Source organism: Camelus ferus, chromosome 1 (genome assembly GCF_009834535.1).
Source record: "Camelus ferus isolate YT-003-E chromosome 1, BCGSAC_Cfer_1.0, whole genome shotgun sequence".
NCBI classification, from domain to species: domain Eukaryota; kingdom Metazoa; phylum Chordata; class Mammalia; order Artiodactyla; family Camelidae; genus Camelus; species Camelus ferus.
In genome coordinates, this window is record NC_045696.1 from 78,839,245 (window position 1) to 78,850,409 (window position 11,165).

General features: G+C 32.5%; 1 non-coding gene across 1 annotated transcript; it reads left to right on the plus strand.

Moving 5' to 3' along the window:
- Positions 1–8,336: 8,336 nt before the first annotated feature.
- Positions 8,337–8,409, plus strand: TRNAA-GGC. The gene has a single exon. It is a non-coding gene; the product is annotated as a tRNA-Ala (tRNA).
- The last annotated feature ends 2,756 nt before the right edge of the window (positions 8,410–11,165 follow it).

Genomic DNA, 11,165 nt, shown 5'->3' on the forward strand with positions numbered 1-11,165 from the left:
CAGCAGGAGAAAATGTGATTAGAGGACTGTCTATTCTATTGCTGTACAATTTAGGAAGAAACTCAAGACCATCAAGTAGGGTACCTTAAAGTTATCAAGACTACCACTAGTTGTCTTTAAAATACCCTACTTGGTAGAAATCCCTGGCATCCTATGGTAGCATCTATCAGGCATTTGGTTAGGTCTGTAAACCCAGGGGCAGGTGAAGGTGTACTTTTGTTGTTGCTCTTTCCTGACTTCAACCTAGATCAAAATGCTTACCCATCATAGTTCTTTTCTTACTGTTCATTTTCTTCTGATAATAGGGCTCAGCAAACTTGTTATTTTTAAAGTAGTTTAATAGTGAGTGGCAGTTAGGAAATAGGGTCTGTAGATGTGATTATACTTTATAACCTCAAGCCTCAGGACAGAAACCCACGTGCAGACATGGATCGTAAGTCAGAGGACCTTCCCTTCATTAGCTGGATAGTTTTAAATCCCTTGGGAGTTTCCTACTAGATGTCTCATACTAAGGGAGCAGGTCGGTTGCAGTCACAGGCATGTGAGAAGATAGGCAGAGGCAGTAACAATTCACATGTGGTTTAGTTAGCATCTTTCTTGTCTGCGGTCTTGTAGATTTCACTGAGTGAAAATAAGAAGTTCTCAGCTTTACTATAAAACAAAATTCATTTTACTCAGGTCTGAAATATATTAAAATCTTGACTTATCTGGGAAAAAATAAAACTGAATTCCTCCTTACTTGTCATGTCCGTAGAAATTTCAGATGGATCAAAAATTTAACTTTAAACAATGAGGTTGTCTAATACAGAGAAAATATGAGCAAATTTTAAAAAATCTTGGAATGGGAAACATCTTTCTAAGCAAGACACAAATCCAGAAAACAAAGTAAACACTAATACATTTAAAAAAAAAAAGCACAAACATTTCTGCCCAGCACAAAATAACATAAAATTCAAAGGAAAATTGAGCAAAATTATTTACAACACACATGACAAAAAGTACAGGATTTTATTTATCTGGAGAGCTCTTATAATTCCACAAGAAGAGGTTAATAAACAAATAGAAAAAATATACAAAGGAAGACATTTAATATAAAAAGAAATACAATGGCTTATAAACATAAAAGATGCTTTACTTCAATTTAAAAATGCAAACTAATTCAATAATGATATTCCATTTGTATTAAAATGGAGAAGATAAAAAAGTGATAATTACATTTTCGGCAGAGTGGAGAGAAAAATGTACTCTAATACACTGTTGATGGGAGTGTAAATTTGTATAACGTCTTTGAAAATCAATCAGGAAATAGTCAAAAAAGAGAAAATATTTTTTGATCCAACCTTGCTACTTTTAAGAATTATCCCTTAAGTGTACTTCCATTCATGTACACAAATACATGTTCAAGGATTACATTCCATTTCTTACAGTACAGTTTTGTTTTTCTCTGTATTAATAATGATCATTTTGGCTTGTTGCTTAGTTTTCTACATCCTTCTAACTCAGCAAAGGAATTAAAAAATCCATACAAATAACATTTTTTTTCACATGACAAAACACATCAACATTCTACCAGTTTCAATTTTATTTTAGAGATGTCTCTACCTGGGTGACCTGTGTCACACTGAGTGGGACTAGCTGTTCTCTGGTCTTCTGAGCAGTTGTCTGGGCTGTTCTCTCTCTCCATCTCCTGGATCTCTATCTTCTTGGACTGATACAGTGGACTAATATTTGGTTTAGATATAAAATTCTAAGTTGATCATCATTTCCCCTAAAAATGTGAAGGCATTTATTCAATGTCTTCCAGTTTCCAGAGTGGATATTGAGAACCCCTTTTCTTTCTCTCTGGAATCTTTAAAAACTTTTCTTTTCTTTGGGTGCCCTGACATTTCATGACTGTATGTCTTGAAAAGAAGTTTTTCCCATCTGTTATTCTGAGCAGTTGGTAGGCCCTTTCATTTACTAAACTCATATCCAGTAAGTCTGAAACATTGTCATGTACAATCTCTTTTATTACAATTCTTTTAATTTTATTGCAAGTTATAACACAGGTACAGAAGAACCTCACGAAATAAATGTTTGGTTTCATACATCATTGCAAGAAAAATACTCTGGAGAAAAGCAGATTAAGAAATAGAACTTTGAAAACCATCCCAAAAGTCCTCCACATGCACCTTCTCAATACCATCTTTCCTCTCTTTTAAATTATTACCATCCTGGGTGCTTGTTAACCAGTCTTGCTTTTCTTTACAATTTTTTTCACCCAAGCGTACTTCCCTAAGCAGTATTTTTCCCCCAGTTTTTGTAAGTTTCTTTTAATCTACATATTATCTCACCATATTTTTTCCTTGCAATGCATTCATTGAAAAAAACAGGAAATTTAACTGATAAAATTTCCTGTAGTACGAATTTTGCTGATTTTATCTGCATGATTTATTTTAACCTGCTCCTTTGTCCTATGTATTTCTTGATAGTTGGACCTACAGACTGCATCAGATGCAGGTTTATTTTGGGGTGCAAGACTGCTTCAGAGCTGGTGGTGTGTATTTCCATCCAGAGGCACCTAATGACTGGTTGTTTCTGTTTTTATGATACCAGTCATTGATGCTGAATAACTAGATTCATTAGTTCATCAGAAGTGAGGAAGGATGAAATTCTGATTCAATGATTCCTTCTTTTATTAGTCAAAATATTTCTATAAAGGGTAAATTCCCTTCATCTACTATTTGGCTACTTAGTTATATAGTTCATAGAGAATGGTGGGACAAATTCTCTAATGCTTCTTTTTATTTATCAGTTTTCAGAAGAATGAGTTGAATTCTAGTTACCCAGTTATCCTCCGTAAGTGACAGAAGAGGTTTTTTAGGTTTGTTTTTTTTTTTTTTTTGCATTATTGACTTACAGATTTTAATTTAATTTGTTCCAATCAATTGAAATTATCCTTATTGATCCTCAAGCTGTCCCGTCTTTAGATAGTGAGATCTTCTTCATTTTGCCTCCTGAGTCCTTTTGGTATATGTATTGCCATTGACAGGATGTTCCAAATTCATCTCGTACAGTTGTTCCCCAGATCTCTCCTTATCTCTCTCTTTCTGTCTGTCTATCTCTCTATGTGTGGTGTGCATTTTAAACTAGGGAATGTTATTTCAAGACCACAGTCTGAACCCTGGAGATGCTCATTGTTACTAGCTTGGTCATTGTTTGCATAAATTTTTTTAGCATATATTCTGATACTTGCACTTTAAAATCCAAACCACAAGATTTTCACTTAACCTCCTCTATCTTGCATCAGAATATCTTTTCTTCTACATTAATATTGCTGGTTCTCTAAAGCACTGGAGATGACAGAATTAGCACAGCACAGTGCTTCTCATTTGCTGTATCCCTCATTATGCAAAGTTTCAGTGTAGTAATCACACTATAACCAACACCAATATGATTACTGAAAGTAATTAAAAGATTTACACGTTTCCCTATTCTCCTCACATTTTTTACATTTGTGCTATGTCTACATTGTCAAAGCCATTGTATAATGTCCTCTCCACCTTATAACCTTCATTTGGTCATAGCTCTTTGAGTAAATATAATGATGTTCATCATCAGTCCTTACATCAGTGTCATTTTTCTGTTTGTCTGAAGGTCATTTTCTGGTAAATTTCTCAGAAAATATTCATGGGAACAATATTCCCTGAGCTCCCAAATGTCATTAACATTTTGTCTATGACCTTCATATTTGTATCTTAAGTAAAGTTAGTTTATGGCTGAATATAAAAATCATTGAGTCCCATTCTCTTTCCTTGTGCATCTTACATATGCTACTTGATTTTTTTTCTGGCATAAAGCATTATTTTCAAAAAGTGTGGTGATTAATTATATTATGAGATTCTCCATTATAAAAGACTTGATCTTTTGGCCTGGGTATAAATAACCTAAGAAGTGTTTTTCTTTGATATTCAATAATCTTACGAGAATATGTCTTACTCTTGGTCATTTTTAAATCAGTTTTGTCAGATACTCAGTGGATTCTTTCAAATATAATTTCAAATCTTTTTCTATATTGAGAAAACTTTTAGAATTATAGTTTCCATTGTATTTATTTTGTTCTCTGGTTTGTTTTTCTTTTTAGAAGATTCCATAAACACATCTGTTGAGTCTTCTTTGTCTACTTATTTCTCACTTACATTTGAGTCCTTTTTCTTCTTCCTTTTTATCTTTTTTACTTTTGGACTTTTCCTCCTTTATACCTTTTATTTCTCTTTAGGCATCTTTAAAGTTTCTTGTAGGATTCTTTGGTCTTGTGTATTTGTCAATTTAATCTTCACTTTTAAAATCATTGCTTCTTTTATTTATCATTCTCGAGTTTTATTAAAGTGCCTTTTAACTTTTCTAATTTTGATTTATGTTGTCATTTACAAGTTGCATTATTTCCTTAATATCATTTAGTATATCTAATTCTTATCTTCTAAAAACTTTTTAGAAATCCTAATCTGTAATCTCTTCTTCTACTCTTCTGTTGTAATGGATTTATGTATTTTTTAATCTCTCTTATACTTTTGTGAGGATTATTGAGAGTGAAGAAACAAAGGCATGTTTTCAAATCACAATATTTAATCAGCTCCATTTTCTTGTGTGTTGTCATTTTTTTATTCTTAACACATATTCTTACTATATGTGTCATAAACATTTATTTTCAGGATATACTTGGCATCATCAACAAAATCTTATTATCTGATGTATTGAGATTTTAAAAAATTTCTTGTCCTTTCTTTTATGGTTTATGTTGTTTTATTTCTTATTTAATAAATTCTTCCCCTACTTCAAAGACATGACAGTATTTTCTTACATGTTCTTCTAAACATTTAAAATTTGCTTTTCATGTTTATATTTTTAATTTATGTGGGATTAATTTTTGTAGTATGACATAGAGATAATTTTCTATCATTTAGATGGAAAATTTTTAGCCAGTTTTAGCTGAAGAGTTTTCCTTTCCTCTTGATGTGTAATGTTACTCTAGTATTCACCAAATTCCTCCTTTTTCATAGGCCTGTTTATGAGTTCATGGCTATTCTCCACTTGTCTCTTTCTGAATTGATACTACAGTGTTTTAATTACAACAGCTTAATAATAACTCTTGAAATATGGTAGGTAAAGTAGTTGCTCGTCTTTTGCTTCAAAATGATCTTGATCATTCTTGACCTTTACTCATCTAAATTCTGAAAGCAAACAAACCAACCAAATATACTCTGCTGTAATTTTGATTAGAATAGTTTGGATTCATGGATAAATTGAGACATATTTTATTTACTCGAATTATCTTGTAAAGCAGACATGTGTGCTCCCATGGAGAATTTTCAGATGGGTTAAGAATATATGCATACAATGCCCTCCACTTACATAATAGAGAATACACATTTGCACATGTTCATATGTGAATGGAATGTTTGTAGAAATATATATATATATACATATACAAATGAGTAAGTGTCAGTGTCTCTGGGGAAGGGGGCTAAGGAATTGGGATCTGAAGTGAAAGAGATGTTTACTTTTCACTGTAAAATATTTTATCTTATTTGGACTTTTTTACCTTGTCCATGAATTACTTTTTCTACTAAGCAATCCCATTTGCAGAGTGTACTTGCCCGACCTGAAATCAGCACTTTAAGTATGACATATGGTTAGTGTAAAAATTGGGGAAAGTAACAGAACCATATTCTTTTTTTGTGATATCTTCCATTATTTAACATAAGCTCCAGCAACTTGGAAATCTTTAAATAGAAGGTCTGGAGTGATTATTCCAATTTTCTAACTAAAGATGACTATGATGTCATTCAGATATTTTAAAGGAAAGAAAATAGATTCTTCAAACTTATCTGATAAAGCCTCGAGATATGTGTGTAGACAAAATGAAGAATTAATCATTTAGTTGATAGTAATAGATCAACAAAGGCTATATTTTAGTCCCTTTTCTATCCCTTACAAAGAGCTCAGTGACTCACATGTAATAGATCTTTAATAAGTACCTTGGGAAGAATGAATTAATGAAAAAGTATTTCCGCAACTGTTGATAGGTTCTTTGAGAGTGGTATGTAGTGGTTCAGTTGCGGGGTGTGATACAGAATCTGGAATATAGTAAGTGCTCAACAAATGCCAGTGTTGCTGGTTTCAGAACTTTATATACTACGTCTATTACTGTAACTTCAGAGTTCTGTCCTCACCGTGATTCTGCATAGGGTTTTTTGTTAATGGGTAGAGAGAGAAAGGATGTTTATCACTTTAATTGATTTCATTCCTCTCAGATGGATAGAAAGATCTTCATAGCCTAGAACAACATGCTGAATCTAATGAGGTGGAATTTGTGTTCAACTTCTGAAAGATGAAGTAAAACTCAAATTATCAAGGATGGGATGAAGGTAGAATTTGCTTAACGGTTATTTGTGTAAAATTTTAAGGAGTTTTAGTAGCGAGTTGGTCTCAATCTGAATTATTTGTGTGCTACGACTGACCACCAAAGAAGGCAATCTTCTCGTAGATTATATTTTTAAAAAGTTTCTACAATGAGGAATTCAATAGCGGTGCTCTATTAAGCAAAGATCAATCCTATACTTGAAGTGTTTATTATGTTCAACTCTAGACATCATGTTTCCTAAGAAAGCATGTTTCAGACGATACTCAGAAAACAGTATTCAGAACGGTGTATTGAAAATAGAAAATTTTCCTCTGGGAAGAAAATGACTTATGGAAGATATAATAGCTGTCTTAAAATATTTAAAAGGAAGTCAGATGATGGAGATTTTAGGACCCTTAAGGGGAAAAAAAAAAAAGAACAGTAGATCAACATAAGGAAGAAATTCCAAATGGTCCCAAATGTAGGCAGCTGCTTTAGAATTTCAGACCCATGGTATTGTGCAATAATAGGGTTCACAACCACATATTAGGATTGTAGTAGAGGGTTAAGGAATCAGTTAAGTGGTTGGATCAGATGAGCTTTAATCTGATTATTTCATAGTCCATGATTTATTTAGGCCTAATGTAGAGTGACATCAGGTATGGCCATATTTATAATTGGGGAGGATTAATATACACTTGCCTTTGTTAATAGACTTGCTCAATAGAATTCAACTAATATTGCTGTAAACTAAACAAATGTTGTTTTATGTTTACTATTTTGAGATGTATCAAATAGATAGAACAAGATAGTGTACACATCACAGTGATTTGGTATAATGGATAGCACAAAAGGTGATCTGAGTAGTTGAAGTGTTTAAACCTATTCCTAGCGTGGCAATAGTTGTATGTTACTGAGTAAGTTGTACAGTTGGCTCGTGTTCAACACCCAGCACGTGATCTGGCACATCTTGGGCACTCCTTGCTGAGTGAATGGCTACCTAAAAATTCCTCTCATTGCTTGATTGATGGTCCCAAGCTTCTAAAGTGCCTGAAGCACCACTTATTTAAATCACCTTAAGACTTTCCCCACAAATTCCACACCCTTGAAGAAGAAGGCCTAAATAATAATGGGAGAAGGCATGGAAATAGAAGGTTCAGGAATGGATGGGAAGATCTCCTGTAATGCAGAGGGAGTCAGCTCTGAGAGTGAAGATGAGTATTCTTAGGAGAAAAATAGAAATGTTTAAGGGGAGATTCAAGGCAACTCTCCAGGATTGTGGGCAGTAGAAAGTACTTCAAATTATGACACTCCATTAGAGAATATTGCTTAGAAATAAACATTTACAAGATATATTTGGGATTTTTTTTTGAACTCAAAAAATAACATTCTGTAACATAAGGAAATGTAAAAATGTGGTGAACAAATGCAATCTTACAAAACAACATCAAATCTTACGAACATCAGAATCCTTTTGGGGAAAGTGAGATTCTTAGAAGGTATTTTTGAACAGTTTATTTGGTACTGATGGTTCTATATGGCCACAGAGACCAGCACAATGACAATTCTTCTGCTTAGCAGTTTGGAAATACTGATCTTCATACCATGTAAAAGGACATTCTGTGATGTCCTATCTGTTCACTGTACTTTTATTTGGGGCTATATTCAGATGACAGATGCTCATACTTCACTTAGTCTTCTCTACCAAGATCATTATTGATTAGAGTACACAAAATTAGAAATATAACTCTCTAGATTTTAATTTTGTTTGTTTCTAGTGACACAATTTGACTAAGACTTGGATCAAGGATTAAATTTGTTGCCTCTTTCTAAATATTATTAATCTTGTTCTCCAAGGACAATAGATAATGGTTTAAAGGGATTTATTTAAATATCTTAGCCCTCTTTTAATATAACTGTCATACATCTCTGCTTAAAAAACTATGTGGAAGGGGGAGTGTATAGCTCAGTGGTAGAGTGCATGCTTGGCATGCATGAGGTCCTGGGTTCAATCCCCAGTACCTCCATTAAAAAATAAATAAACCTAATTACTTCCTTCCCCCACAAAAATTTTTAAATAAAAAATTAAAAAAAAACTATATGGAAGCAAGAAGTCATTAATTAAAAACTGCAAAGTTTTCTTCCTTTTTTCTCCATCATTTCTTCCCTCTTTTCCTCTGTCTTTTCTGACAAGCTGTGTAACAACTATATCCAAGTTCCCAAACTTTTCTCTCCAGATTCTTTCCCAGCTTTCACCAAGAGGTGAACAGACCATAAAATATCATTGTTTCCATCAAATCAGAACTGTCAGCACATGTGTGGGCAATACAAAGAAGTTGCAAGGGGACATTTATCTTAGAAATGCTTTTGTGTCAAACAGAGAAGAAATTATTTCTGAGTTTAAAAATAGTCAACACAACTTGGAAAACATGGTGATATTTATTCATGATAATAAACCTGTTTGTAATGAAAGCCATGGCTGTCCAGACGCAAGCTGAACTGTGACAACCCAATGGCTTTCTTTCTTTTTTTTTTTTTTACAAAAAAAATGACACATGTCCCATTATTTGCTAAATGACGTGAGTGCAGAGAAAGATAAATCAAAAACACTAAAATCCTTTTAAACATATCATTTAATACAGATATCAGTTCTGGAAATGGCATTCAAAAATAGTCCCTTTGCTTTAATTTCATCTGCTGAGTTTTGTTACTATGCCTTTACACATTTCTTTAAAGCTATAATTGTTATCATTCATTTCAACACAAAACAGCTAGCACTTTGGCTTGACTTTCCATAGAGGACTAAATTCTATCACATTTGTACATATGTAGGGAGGTATACAATGTCATTTGTAAATATGAGTCTGAAAGGGCCATTAAAAATATCCTATGAATAATATAGTGCATAGGATATATATATACTATATGGTACATATAATAGTTGACAAGAAAAAATTATCTACCTATCTGATTTATAGTTGTCCCTAATAACTTCAGACTTCTTTTAAATTAAAATTACCTTTTGGAAAAAAAATTAAAGTTTGTTGGAGATTCAAATTTCTACACTTAAAAACCATTATATAATTGTTGCTTTTCAAAAATTCACCTCTTTTCCAGGAGTCACTTGGACTCAGTTGATGACATACAAAAATCAAACTAAATGCAACAAAAGACCTTGCTAAATAAAATTTTCTTATTGGAAATGTATAACATGGTCATCTTACACATTTTAAATTGAGTTTTTAGGATTTGCAAATGTAAGATAGATGGCAATGTTCATAAGTATAACTGCAGGAAGAATGGCACTCCTGCCCTGCACACGGTTATTCCCGTCTGTAGGCACTACAACTCTTTTCAGATGGAATTGATTTCTGGCCCCCATGCAAATACGGTAAAGTGCCAGAATAAAATCAAATCAGAATGCTTATGAAAAATAATCAAGTTGGTTACCAAATGTTTCACATCGCTAGGATTTCTTAAGAGACTTCTGATGGAAATTTGAAGTGTATGCTATATATCAAGTGCAGGAAAGGTATAAGGCTGCCGGAGAAGTTGCCTCGGTTTATTGACTAAAAAGCCAAAACAACTGTCATAACAATAAAGCTTGACAAGCTAATTAAATGAATGATAACAAAATCTCAGCAGGGAAGTGCCCATTAATTGAATTTATTTGAGAGCATGTTTTCACAAGTATAACCAAATTATCTAATTTTCACTCACATTTAGAAAGTGATAGTCTATAACAACTAATTACCAGAAATGAAGAGAAAGGCCAGTACTTTGAACCAATAACACAGAAGAAAACAAGCATCAAAGAACTGCCATGATATTTGACAGCTTCCTAAGAATTTCATTCATCATTTCACCCTGTGAAAATACTTCTATGAAACTCGCCAAAGAAAAGAATCCCAGTAATTTCTCTGTAGTACTGTCTTTAAAGCTGGAACGCAAAACCATATTCTTTCAATCCTTTCATTACATTAATATATGTGTCAGTATAAGTAGGCCAACTGGTGAAATAACTAAGACTATATTATAGATACAACGTTTAAGCATTTCTTTTCTGTAAGATTAGTGCCATCCTGTTTTCCTCTTTTGTATTACATATAGCTGATTTTTTCTTTTTTAATTTTGTTGCTGTTTTCAGCAACATGTACAGATTAAAAAGAAACTGAATTAAAATATCATTATGGTCAACCTTTAAATTTGAAATTAAGAATGAAATAATCTATACGCAAATTTTCTGCTTTGAAATATTAGCATGATCTCTCCAAACTCAAATCAGGTATTTTTAATGCTTTAGCAAGTGACTTTCCAAATCCCTAAAGTTAATAATAATAAAACTCACGAAACATTTGTAGCAGTCAACTAGGTTTTGTTCACATTCAACATATTCAGTAAAAATTTAAAACTATGAAATCTGTCACTTTTATATTGCTGAATCCCATGCTCTAAAACAACATTAATCTGCTGACAAACATTTGGCAATACTTTTATATAATAGCAAGACAATGAAATAAAGCCAATTTTGGCTTACTGTTTATTTAAATTCTAAGCAGCGTTGACTATTTGCAATTTCATCTGAGGCAGGAAAATCTGAATTAATAAGTAATGACAAGATATTTGTTTAATTTTTGGACTATTTTTTCCTGAAGAAAATTTTCATCTAAATAAATGCATATAGGGTAAAATTTAATAACAATACTCAAAATATTTCTTGCATTTAAAATTTATATTTCAGCTTTAAAAACAATTCTGAATGTTCTGTTTATTGTGGGACATC